This window comes from Lampetra fluviatilis, unplaced genomic scaffold (assembly GCF_964198595.1).
Source record: "Lampetra fluviatilis unplaced genomic scaffold, kcLamFluv1.1 SCAFFOLD_559, whole genome shotgun sequence".
Classification (NCBI taxonomy): domain Eukaryota; kingdom Metazoa; phylum Chordata; class Hyperoartia; order Petromyzontiformes; family Petromyzontidae; genus Lampetra; species Lampetra fluviatilis.
Window position 1 is genome coordinate 12,501 of NW_027620947.1, and position 7,500 is coordinate 20,000.

At 60.0% G+C, this 7,500-nt stretch overlaps 1 protein-coding gene across 1 annotated transcript in view; it reads left to right on the forward strand.

Annotated features, from left to right (window-relative positions):
* Nucleotides 1-7,500, forward strand: part of LOC144954567 (uncharacterized) — a 29,344-nt gene that overhangs the window by 442 nt on the left and 21,402 nt on the right. The gene's annotated exons all lie outside the window — the stretch shown is intronic.

Sequence of the window (7,500 nt, forward strand, 5' to 3'; positions counted from 1 at the left end):
AGAGCGGTGGGTGAGTGGTGAGGAGAGTGAGTGGTGGGTGAGTGGTGGGTGAGTGGTGGGTGAGTGGTGAGGGTGAGTGGTGAGGGTGAGTGGTGAGTGGGGAGAGAGAGAGAGAGTGGTGGGTCAGTGGTGAGGAGAGTGAGTGGTGAGTGAGTGGTGGGTGAGTGGTGAGGGTGGGTGAGTGAGGTGAGGAGGTGGTGGTGGTGAGTGAGTGGTGAGTGAGTGGTGAGGGTGAGTGGTGAGTGGGGAGAGAGAGAGAGAGCGGTGGGTGAGTGGTGAGGAGAGTGAGTGGTGGGTGAGTGGTGAGGGTGAGTGGGGAGAGAGAGAGAGAGCGGTGGGTGAGTGGTGAGGAGAGTGAGTGGTGAGTGAGTGGTGGGTGAGTGGTGAGGGTGAGTGGTGAGTGGGGAGAGAGAGAGAGAGCGGTGGGTGAGTGGTGAGGAGAGTGGTGGTGAGTGAGTGGTGAGTGAGTGGTGAGGGTGAGTGGTGAGTGGGGAGAGAGAGAGAGAGAGCGGTGGGTGAGTGGTGAGGAGAGTGAGTGGTGAGTGAGTGGTGGGTGAGTGGTGAGGGTGGGTGAGTGAGGTGAGGAGGTGGTGGTGGTGAGTGAGTGGTGAGTGAGTGGTGAGGGTGAGTGGTGAGTGGGGAGAGAGAGAGAGAGCGGTGGGTGAGTGGTGAGGAGAGTGGTGGTGAGTGAGTGGTGAGTGAGTGGTGAGGGTGAGTGGTGAGTGGGGAGAGAGAGAGAGAGCGGTGGGTGAGTGGTGGGGAGAGTGAGTGGTGAGTGAGTGGTGGGTGAGTGGTGAGGGTGAGTGGGGAGAGTGAGAGGGGGAGGTGAGAGAGAGTGGTGGGTGAGTGGTGAGGAGAGTGAGTGGTGGGTGAGTGGTGGGTGAGTGGTGAGTGAGTGGTGAGTGAGAGGGGGAGGTGAGAGAGAGCGGTGGGTGAGTGGTGAGGAGAGTGAGTGGTGGGTGAGTGGTGGGTGAGTGGTGAGTGAGTGGTGAGTGAGAGGGGGAGGTGAGAGAGAGCGGTGGGTGAGTGGTGAGGAGAGTGAGTGGTGGGTGAGTGGTGAGGAGAGTGAGTGGTGAGTGAGTGGTGGGTGAGTGGTGAGTGAGTGGTGAGTGAGTGGTGAGTGAGTGGTGAGGGTGAGTGGTGAGTGGGGAGAGAGAGAGCGGTGGGTGAGTGGTGAGGAGAGTGGTGGTGAGTGAGTGGTGGGTGAGTGGTGAGGGTGGTGAGTGGTGAGTGGTGGTGGTGGGTGGTGGTGGTGGGGAGAGAGAGAGAGCGGTGGGTGAGTGGTGAGGAGAGTGAGTGGTGAGTGAGTGGTGGGTGAGTGGTGAGGGTGAGTGGTGAGTGGGGAGAGAGAGAGAGAGCGGTGGGTGAGTGGTGAGGAGAGTGAGTGGTGGGTGAGTGGTGGGTGAGTGGTGAGGGTGGTGAGTGGTGAGTGGTGGTGGTGGGTGGTGGTGGTGGGGAGAGAGAGAGAGCGGTGGGTGAGTGGTGAAGAGAGTGAGTGGTGAGTGAGTGGTGGGTGAGTGGTGAGGGTGAGTGGTGAGTGGGGAGAGAGAGAGAGAGCGGTGGGTGAGTGGTGAGGAGAGTGAGTGGTGAGTGAGTGGTGAGTGAGTGGTGAGTGAGTGGTGAGTGAGTGGTGAGGGTGAGTGGTGAGTGGGGAGAGAGAGAGCGGTGGGTGAGTGGTGAGGAGAGTGGTGGTGAGTGAGTGGTGGGTGAGTGGTGAGTGAGTGGTGAGTGAGTGGTGAGTGAGTGGTGAGTGAGTGGTGAGGGTGAGTGGTGAGTGGGGAGAGAGAGAGAGAGCGGTGGGTGAGTGGTGAGGAGAGTGAGTGGTGGGTGAGTGGTGGGTGAGTGGTGAGGGTGAGTGGGGAGAGTGAGAGGGGGAGGTGAGAGAGAGTGGTGGGTGAGTGGTGGGGAGAGTGGTGGTGAGTGAGTGGGGAGAGAGTGGTGGGTGAGTGGTGAGGGTGGTGAGTGGTGGTGGTGGGTGAGTGGTGAGGGTGGTGAGTGGTGAGTGGTGGTGGTGGGTGGTGGTGGTGGGGAGAGAGAGAGAGTGGTGGGTGAGTGGTGAGTGAGTGGTGAGTGAGTGGTGAGTGAGTGGTGAGGGTGGGTGAGTGGTGAGGAGAGAGAGAGAGAGAGAGAGCGGTGGGTGAGTGGTGAGGAGAGTGGTGGTGAGTGAGTGGTGAGTGAGTGGTGAGGGTGAGTGGTGAGTGGGGAGAGAGAGAGAGAGCGGTGGGTGAGTGGTGAGGAGAGTGAGTGGTGAGTGAGTGGTGGGTGAGTGGTGAGTGAGTGGTGAGTGAGTGGTGAGTGAGTGGTGAGGAGAGAGAGAGAGAGAGCGGTGGGTGAGTGGTGAGGAGAGTGAGTGGTGAGTGAGTGGTGGGTGAGTGGTGAGTGAGTGGTGAGTGAGTGGTGAGTGAGTGGTGAGGGTGGGTGAGTGAGGTGAGGAGGTGGTGGTGGTGAGTGAGTGGTGAGTGAGTGGTGAGGGTGGGTGAGTGGTGAGGAGAGAGAGAGAGAGAGAGCGGTGGGTGAGTGGTGAGGAGAGTGAGTGGTGGGTGAGTGGTGGGTGAGTGGTGAGTGAGTGGTGAGTGAGTGGTGAGTGAGTGGTGAGGGTGGGTGAGTGGTGAGGAGAGAGAGAGAGAGAGAGCGGTGGGTGAGTGGTGAGGAGAGTGGTGGTGAGTGAGTGGTGGGTGAGTGGTGAGGGTGAGTGGTGAGTGGGGAGAGAGAGAGAGAGCGGTGGGTGAGTGGTGAGGAGAGTGAGTGGTGGGTGAGTGGTGAGTGAGTGGTGAGTGAGTGGTGAGTGAGTGGTGAGTGAGTGGTGAGGAGAGAGAGAGAGAGAGCAGTGGGTGAGTGGTGAGGAGAGTGGTGGTGAGTGAGTGGTGGGTGAGTGGTGAGGGTGAGTGGTGAGTGGGGAGAGAGAGAGAGAGCGGTGGGTGAGTGGTGAGGAGAGTGAGTGGTGAGTGAGTGGTGGGTGAGTGGTGAGGGTGGGTGAGTGAGGTGAGGAGGTGGTGGTGGTGAGTGAGTGGTGAGTGAGTGGTGAGTGAGTGGTGAGGAGAGAGAGAGAGAGAGCAGTGGGTGAGTGGTGAGGAGAGTGGTGGTGAGTGAGTGGTGGGTGAGTGGTGAGGGTGGGTGAGTGAGGTGAGGAGGTGGTGGTGGTGAGTGAGTGGTGAGTGAGTGGTGAGGGTGAGTGGTGAGTGGGGAGAGAGAGAGAGAGCGGTGGGTGAGTGGTGAGGAGAGTGAGTGGTGAGTGAGTGGTGGGTGAGTGGTGAGGGTGGGTGAGTGAGGTGAGGAGGTGGTGGTGGTGAGTGAGTGGTGAGTGAGTGGTGAGGGTGAGTGGTGAGTGGGGAGAGAGAGAGAGAGCGGTGGGTGAGTGGTGAGGAGAGTGAGTGGTGAGTGAGTGGTGGGTGAGTGGTGAGGGTGAGTGGTGAGTGGGGAGAGAGAGAGAGAGCGGTGGGTGAGTGAGGTGAGGAGGTGGTGGTGGTGAGTGAGTGGTGAGTGAGTGGTGAGGGTGAGTGGTGAGTGGGGAGAGAGAGAGAGAGCGGTGGGTGAGTGGTGAGGAGAGTGAGTGGTGAGTGAGTGGTGGGTGAGTGGTGAGGGTGGGTGAGTGAGGTGAGGAGGTGGTGGTGGTGAGTGAGTGGTGAGTGAGTGGTGAGGGTGAGTGGTGAGTGGGGAGAGAGAGAGAGAGCGGTGGGTGAGTGGCGAGGAGAGTGAGTGGTGAGTGAGTGGTGGGTGAGTGGTGAGGGTGATTGGTGAGTGGGGAGAGAGAGAGAGAGCGGTGGGTGAGTGGTGAGGAGAGTGAGTGGTGAGTGAGTGGTGGGTGAGTGGTGAGGGTGAGTGGTGAGTGGGGAGAGAGAGAGAGAGTGGTGGGTGAGTGGTGAGGAGAGTGAGTGGTGAGTGAGTGGTGAGTGAGTGGTGAGTGAGTGGTGAGGGTGGGTGGTGAGTGGGGAGAGAGAGAGAGAGCGGTGGGTGAGTGGTGGGGAGAGTGAGTGGTGAGTGAGTGGTGAGTGAGTGGTGAGTGAGTGGTGAGTGAGTGGTGAGGAGAGAGAGAGAGAGAGCAGTGGGTGAGTGGTGAGGAGAGTGGTGGTGAGTGAGTGGTGGGTGAGTGGTGAGGGTGGGTGAGTGAGGTGAGGAGGTGGTGGTGGTGAGTGAGTGGTGAGGGTGAGTGGTGAGTGGGGAGAGAGATAGCGGTGGGTGAGTGGTGAGGAGAGTGAGTGGTGAGTGAGTGGTGGGTGAGTGGTGAGGGTGGGTGAGTGAGGTGAGGAGGTGGTGGTGGTGAGTGAGTGGTGAGTGAGTGGTGAGGAGAGAGAGAGAGAGAGCAGTGGGTGAGTGGTGAGGAGAGTGGTGGTGAGTGAGTGGTGGGTGAGTGGTGAGGGTGGGTGAGTGAGGTGAGGAGGTGGTGGTGGTGAGTGAGTGGTGAGTGAGTGGTGAGGGTGAGTGGTGAGTGGGGAGAGAGAGAGAGAGCGGTGGGTGAGTGGTGAGGAGAGTGAGTGGTGAGTGAGTGGTGGGTGAGTGGTGAGGGTGAGTGGTGAGTGGGGAGAGAGAGAGAGAGCGGTGGGTGAGTGGTGAGGAGAGTGAGTGGTGAGTGAGTGGTGGGTGAGTGGTGAGGGTGGGTGAGTGAGGTGAGGAGGTGGTGGTGGTGAGTGAGTGGTGAGTGAGTGGTGAGGGTGAGTGGTGAGTGGGGAGAGAGAGAGAGAGAGTGGTGGGTGAGTGGTGAGGAGAGTGAGTGGTGAGTGAGTGGTGAGTGAGTGGTGAGGGTGAGTGGTGAGTGGGGAGAGAGAGAGAGCGGTGGGTGAGTGGTGAGGAGAGTGGTGGTGAGTGAGTGGTGAGTGAGTGGTGAGGGTGAGTGGTGAGTGGGGAGAGAGAGAGAGAGCGGTGGGTGAGTGGTGAGGAGAGTGAGTGGTGGGTGAGTGGTGAGGGTGGGTGAGTGAGGTGAGGAGGTGGTGGTGGTGAGTGAGTGGTGAGTGAGTGGTGAGGGTGAGTGGTGAGTGGGGAGAGAGAGAGAGCGGTGGGTGAGTGGTGAGGAGAGTGGTGGTGAGTGAGTGGTGAGTGAGTGGTGAGGGTGAGTGGTGAGTGGGGAGAGAGAGAGAGAGCGGTGGGTGAGTGGTGAGGAGAGTGAGTGGTGGGTGAGTGGTGAGGGTGGGTGAGTGAGGTGAGGAGGTGGTGGTGGTGAGTGAGTGGTGAGTGAGTGGTGAGGGTGAGTGGTGAGTGGGGAGAGAGAGAGAGAGCGGTGGGTGAGTGGTGAGGAGAGTGGTGGTGAGTGAGTGGTGAGTGAGTGGTGAGTGGGGAGAGAGAGAGAGAGCGGTGGGTGAGTGGTGAGGAGATTGGTGGTGAGTGAGTGGTGAGTGAGTGGTGAGGGTGGGTGAGTGAGGTGAGGAGGTGGTGGTGGTGAGTGAGTGGTGAGTGAGTGGTGAGGGTGAGTGGTGAGTGGAGAGAGAGAGAGAGAGAGTGGTGGGTGAGTGGTGAGGAGAGTGAGTGGTGAGTGAGTGGTGAGTGAGTGGTGAGGGTGAGTGGTGAGTGGGGAGAGAGAGAGAGAGAGAGCGGTGGGTGAGTGGTGAGGAGAGTGGTGGTGAGTGAGTGGTGAGTGAGTGGTGAGGGTGAGTGGTGAGTGGGGAGAGAGAGAGAGAGCGGTGGGTGAGTGGTGAGGAGATTGGTGGTGAGTGAGTGGTGAGTGAGTGGTGAGGGTGGGTGAGTGAGGTGAGGAGGTGGTGGTGGTGAGTGAGTGGTGAGTGAGTGGTGAGGGTGAGTGGTGAGTGGAGAGAGAGAGAGTGGTGGGTGAGTGGTGAGGAGAGTGAGTGGTGAGTGAGTGGTGAGTGAGTGGTGAGGGTGAGTGGTGAGTGGGGAGAGAGAGAGAGAGAGAGCGGTGGGTGAGTGGTGAGGAGAGTGAGTGGTGAGTGAGTGGTGAGTGGTGAGGGTGAGTGGGGAGAGTGAGAGGGGGAGGTGAGAGAGAGGTGAGTGGTGGGGAGAGTGGTGGTGAGTGAGTGGGGAGAGAGTGGTGGGTGAGTGGTGAGGGTGGTGGGTGGTGAGTGGTGGTGGTGGGTGAGAGAGAGAGAGAGAGAGTGGTGGGTGAGTGGTGAGGAGAGTGAGTGGTGAGTGGTGGTGGTGAGTGGTGGGGAGAGAGGTGGTGGGGAGAGAGAGAGAGAGTGGTGGGTGAGTGGTGAGGAGAGTGAGTGGTGAGTGGTGGGGAGAGAAAGAGAGAGAGAGAGTGGTGGTGAGTGGTGAGTGGTGAGGGTGAGTGGGGAGAGAGAGAGAGAGAGCGGTGGATGAGTGGTGAGTGAGTGGTGAGTGGTGGTGGTGAGTGAGTGGTGGGGTGAGTGGTGAGGAGAGAGAGTGGTGAATGGTGGGTGAGTGGTGGTGGTGAGTGAGTGGTGAGTGGGGAGAGAGAGAGAGTTGGGTGGTGAGTGGTGGTGGTGAGTGGTGGTGGGTGGTGAGTGGTGAGTGAGTGGTGAGTGGGGAGAGAGAGAGAGTTGGGTGAGTGGTGAGGTGAGTGGTGGGTGAGTGGTGGGTGAGTGGTGAGTGAGTGGTGGTGGTGGGTGAGTGGTGAGGGTGGTGAGTGGTGAGTGGTGGTGGTGGTGAGTGGTGAGTGGTGGTGGTGGGTGGTGGTGGTGGGGAGAGAGAGAGAGTGGTGGGTGAGTGGTGAGGAGAGTGAGTGGTGAGTGGTGGTGGTGAGTGGTGGGGAGAGAGGTGGTGGGGAGAGAGAGAGAGAGCGGTGGGTGAGTGGTGAGGGTGAGTGGTGAGGGTGAGTGGGGAGAGAGAGAGAGAGAGTGGTGGGTGAGTGGTGGGGTGAGTGGTGAGTGGTGGGGAGAGTGAGTGGTGGTGGTAGGGGGTGGTGGTGGTGAGTGGTGGTGAGTGGTGGTGAGTGGTGGTGGTGGTGAGTGGTGGTGGGTGAGTGGTGAGGGTGGTGAGTGGTGAGTGAGTGGTGAGTGGTGGTGGTGAGTGAGTGGTGAGTGGTGGGGTGAGTGGTGAGGAGAGAGAGTGGTGAATGGTGGGTGAGTGGTGGTGGTGAGTGAGTGGTGAGTGGGGAGAGAGAGAGAGTTGGGTGGTGAGTGGTGGTGGTGAGTGGTGAGTGGTGGTGGGTGGTGAGTGGTGAGTGAGTGGTGAGTGGGGAGAGAGAGAGGTGGGTGAGTGGTGAGGGTGGTGAGTGGTGAGTGGTGGTGGTGAGTGAGTGGTGGTGAGTGGTGGGGAGAGAGTGGTGGGGAGAGAGTGAGTGGTGGTGGTGGTGAGTGAGTGGTGGGGAGAGAGAGAGGGGGAGGTGGTGGTGGTGAGTGAGTGGTGAGTGGTGGGGAGAGAGAGAGAGTGGTGGGTGAGTGGTGAGGGTGGTGAGTGGTGAGTGGTGGTGGTGAGTGAGTGGTGGTGAGTGGTGGGGAGAGAGTGAGTGGTGGTGGTGGTGAGTGAGTGGTGGGGAGAGAGAGAGGGTGAGGTGGTGGTGGTGGTGAGTGAGTGGTGAGTGGTGGGGAGAAAGAGAGGTGGGTGAGGTGGTGAGTGGTGGTGAGTGGTGAGTGGTGGTGAGTGGTGGTG